General features: G+C 36.1%; 1 pseudogene; it reads right to left on the bottom strand.

Annotated features, from left to right (window-relative positions):
* Window positions 1-978: 978 nt before the first annotated feature.
* On the bottom strand, window positions 979-1103 carry LOC123839960 (U4 spliceosomal RNA; annotated as a pseudogene).
* Between the last annotated feature and the right edge of the window lie 3931 nt (window positions 1104-5034).

Below are 5034 nucleotides of genomic sequence, written 5' to 3'. Positions count from 1 at the left end.
AGTGGTTGATTCCCTTCATGTTTGTATTTATTTGTACCTTGATTTCGAAGGGTCCTGAACCTGGCTCTGCCTTTTCCCAAGATGGGAGGTGGAATTGAGCTAACATTCTGAACTTCTTTTAGCTCCTGGAGGTGGTGCCTTCAACAAATGCCCTTTCACACTGGCTGCTGAAAGCCTACAATGTTTGATGCTAAAAAGTTACTGGCAGAACTCATCTCTCACTCCATTCTTTAACTGAGCTCTTCCAAATTTAATGTTTAAAAGTATTCAACAAAGAAGTTCTCTACTAAACGATTGATTTTCTTAAGCAAAACAGAATTCATTTACAGAATAAATTCAAGAACAAAGTTGCAAAGTTACTGAATTTGGTAGTAAAACTTTTCCTCTTAAAATGTCTTCACTTGGGATCCTCTGATCACATACCATGGACAAAAACTGGCAACAATCATAATGCTACACTGGGGCTCTAGGGGACAGGGTGGCAAGGGCTGGATCTGATCTTTTTTTTTTTTTTTAGATGTGAGAAGAACCATGAAATAAAATTAGCATGTTTAACTTCCTTTCTAGAGCAGAGAGCCATTAGAGAGGAAAGTTGCATTACAAGGTTGAAGATAACTGACTCTAAAAAGTAATGAGGAGAAAATGGAGGGAGAAAAACCCAAAGGAATGATGAATAACAATGCATCGGGATATACCAGATGACTCCCTGTGGTCTGCTTATGTTATCTTCCCTAGCACTCACACCACCTTGTGAGGTCGGGCTAGCATCCCCTCTTACAAATGACCAACCTGAGGTTCGGTAGTGTATATTTTAATTTCAGCTGAAATTAAGTTCTGAAAAAAGATCATCTGTCCCTTTGGGTGCAGACCTTCCCACACTGCAATTTAGTTGTGTTTACACATGCAAGGGTTTGCATTTTCCTAATGGCTAGGATGGTGCTCACTCTGTGTGTGTTGTGGGGTGGGGGTGGAGAAGGCTCATTGTTATGCAGTTTCTCATTGTAATACCACTTAGAGACACTCTCAAAATTCTAATTTTTAATTAGCAATAATCGTGCCTCGGATAAACCTCATTGGCTATGATACTGTCACTGCGCAAAGCTCAAAATTCTAATTTTCAGCTCTCATTGATCTTCACATTTGAGTCACAACTGGCCTTCGTATCATTTCTAATGTGCATTCACTAAAGAGTAACAAAATAAAGTCAATCACGTGATAGTGACAACACGTCTCATCCATCAAATTATGGTAAAATGTTTAAAATGTAAAGATCTAAACATCTGTTCTTAAAATGGTCACAGTTATGTAACTTAGTCTTCAGAATGAATGAAAAAACATTGTTTCCTGGAGCCCCCATAATTTAATTAGAAGTTTGATATGTTGTTTATACTTTTGTCAAACCATTCTAAATATTCCCTCCAAATCTGGTTAGAATCCATTAATCCATTCTCATTTCATGGGGTAACAAATGAATAGACATTAAGACAGAAACAGAACTTTATTTCTGTGCTTTGTCATCAAAACTCTCCAAGACAACAAGAGTTGGCCAGATTATTTTGCATAAGGCAAGGTGAGACCTTTTACTTTGATTCTGAAGAAAGGGAGGAAAAAGGGTTGAGAGGAAATTTAAAAGAGAAGTGAAGCCAGAGGAAAGGTGAGATGAAGAGGAGAGAGATACTTCAACGATGGATTGCAAGGGGCTTTTTAAGCTGGGAGTGCTCAAGTGATCCATTTCAAGTCGCATGTCTTGCTTTCTAGTCATCGCATCCATCTTGTGATAATTTTGAATTGATGTTAATGAAGGAAATGGAGTATGTGTTTGGGGGCATGCAGGGTGTGATGATGAGATGATTCTAATACTAGAAAGTAGCTTTAAGCTAAGGTGAACAGTTAATGAAGGATGCCTAGAGATGTGCTGGACGTCGAAGGGGGGCTTTGAGATTCCTGAAGGAAGCTTTCATCAATGGCTTTCTGCACCCCTTCTTAGTTCAGGAGCTAGAAGACAGCCATTGACATCTTGACTACATACATGTTACAAGCAAGTACACATACATGCTACATCTACACATAGGATTATACATACATTTAGGTGTTTACTAATAGCGTTGTTTTCACATGCCTTATTTAACCCTTGTAACATTTTTGATGTAATTTTTGTTCATAGCCTCTTTTTATCATTGAAAAACTAGGGCCCAGGAAGATTAGATACTGTTTCATAAATATATATAGTTAGAATATAATGGACTTAAATACAAATGTGTCTGATTCCAAAGCCCACGATTCCAAAATTCCGTGATATTTAACACTAAAATTTCCTGATTTAACTAAATAACAATAAGCATAGCAAAAACACTTTTTGTACACTTACCATGGGCCAGCACTATTTTAAGAATATCTGTGAACTCATTATGTCTCAGTAATCATGATGTATTACTAATTTCCTCCTTTTAGGAAGAGAGAGAGAGATAAGATAACTAGCTCATGATCACCATGCTGAGGATTCAGGACATCGCACAGGCAGTATCCCTGGAGTCTCTATTCCTTTGCTTCACAGTATCTCCTGCATGTCACGGAAACCACTTGAAAGTTCCATGTCATGTAAAAATATCTGTTATTTAAATATTAAATGGCAGTCTCAGTCTTTAAACCAGAGTCCACAACGAAAACCAGTGCTTCTTTTTTTTTTTTAATTAGTGGTTCTCAGATTTTAAAGATTTGTAAAATAAGATTTAAAAAATACCACCTAATAATATTGTACTGCATATTTGAAAGTTAATAAAGAGAGTGAATCTTAAAAATTTTTATCACGAGAAAATAATTTTGTAACTATGAATGGTGGATGGATTTAACTCGAATTATCATGGTGATCATTTTGCAATATATACAAACATTGAATCATTACACTGTACACCTGAAACCAATATAATACTATATGCCAATTATACCTCAATTCAAAAAAAAACAAAGGGCATTTGTTTACTGGGTCTAAAAGTAAATGCTGATTTCAGAGGTCACTTCCAGCATCCTATCTGGTTAGCAAGAGAGATCAAACACTGAGGGTTTTAAATTCTGTTTAACCCATTCAATTCAAAGTTAATACATTAAATGCAGCTTACAGACACCTGACATAGTAGGGAATAAATTTTAATAATGATGGTATCAGTAACAGTTATTTGATGGTACTATTATCTTTAAAGGGTAGTGAAAGAGTCGATCATTTTCAAATAAATGTTTCCTTTCTAGAGTATAGTCTGTATAGTATTGCTGGCCATAAGACAAATACAAATTTAACAGAAGTCTAAAAAAAGATTCCTTGTAAATTTTCCTTGTCAAATTTAAATAGAGAATTTAAACTCTAGAAATGAATTTATAGGAAAAAGAGCAGTAGTACTCAACATATAAATATCTCTCCCACCACCTAATGGGAATATTAACGCTTAAATCAAGAGTCCATAAATAAAGTACTATACAGTAAATGCAATAAAAAGTAAAGGAAGTCTCTATTTCCTGCAGCCTTCTGTCAGCACTAAAACAGGAACATTTCATCTCAGAAACAGAAAATCTTAAACCCTTCACAGTTAACACAGTATTTTAATGTAGAGCTTAATGTTGCAGGTATTTTTCAGACCCTAAAAAATAAAAACAACAAAAGCCACCATTTCTCCTGATCATTATGTAAAAGAACACTTTAACACCAAAATATATGAAAAGGCATTCTGGGTTTAGTGGGGTCTTTGGTTTGTTTTTTGTTTGTTTGTTTTGTATTTTTTTTTTTTTCATTTTATTACGCACTGGTATTCTTTGTCATCATTACCTAACCTTCTTTGGGAAGTAACTTAATTAATGTCTTTTGATGAAAGCCTGGCGGACAGATGACCCCAGGGGAATATTAAGAAGCCCATAGAGAGGGACACCTGGGTGTCTCAGTAGGTTGAGTGTCTGCCCTCAGCTCAGGCCATAATTCCGGGGTCCTGGGATCCAGTCCCACATCTGGCTTCTTGCTCAGTGGGGAGCCTGTTTCTCCCTCTGCCTCTGCAGCTCTCCCTGTTTGTGCTCTCTCTCTGACAAATAAATAAAATCTTAAAAAAAAAAAAAAGCACATAGAGAACTCTCTGAAACCAAAAGGACAGTGGGATCACATGGGAAAAGCAGGCTAATGCACTGCCAGTGCGAAAGACACAGGGGAGAGGCTTGGAGAAGTGAGTCAGGGGCACCAAGGCCAAAGCTCTGTTCCTGGCATAGGCCAAGGTAGGGGAAGAGGCCCTGAACCCTCCAGGATATGCAGTTTTAGTGTCTCCAGATTTAGCTCTCTCTTTTACGTGTTTTAGAGGAAAATGTGGTTTAAAAGCCCAGTGGTAAACAAACATCATCCTGCTACATCCCAGATCTTTTTCAAAAGAAAACAAGTGGCATATTTGCTCATCTATCTCTGCACATGTACAAATTGAGGCCTTTGAAGACAACTTGAATATTGGTTCCTTGTCAGAGAAGATTTATTCATTACCCCGTGGGTTTGATTATTAGATTGATATTGCAAATACTGACATTTGTTAATTAATTTTTGAAAGAGTATTTCTGCTCAGCTTTAGAGTTGAGGAAATTCATTTCACTAAATGTCACATGAGAATGGGAAGAAAGAGAACTAAAATTTGGACCTCAATGCCATAATTATTTTTTTCCCAAATATATATTTCTTAGCAAAAAAAAAAAAATCATGAAATTGTGCTCTTTATATGTTTCCTTTCAGAAAGACTAAGCCTGAAGAATTTAAAGGAAACATGAATTTCAGCATCGTTTATTAAACTAAAGAAGTAAGTACCTATAAGTATTTAATTTGTGATTTTATGAATAATAATATTGCTACATTCTTCATTTATTTTCTTTTGGACATATAAAGAATTTACTCGGAAGTCTTTAGCCATAGATTTCCACAATATTTAATAAACATGTTCCCAAGAAACACATTCAACTCTGTCTATCTTGCTCTCAACATAGGGACAGACTCCATTCTCCCTTTTTCTGAGCCTTCTTTAT

This window comes from Mirounga angustirostris, unplaced genomic scaffold, assembly GCF_029215605.1.
Source record: "Mirounga angustirostris isolate CCGP_5_RB_7025 unplaced genomic scaffold, mMirAng1.0.hap1 SCAF_3, whole genome shotgun sequence".
NCBI classification, from domain to species: domain Eukaryota; kingdom Metazoa; phylum Chordata; class Mammalia; order Carnivora; family Phocidae; genus Mirounga; species Mirounga angustirostris.
This window is presented reverse-complemented; position numbering and strand designations above follow the sequence as displayed.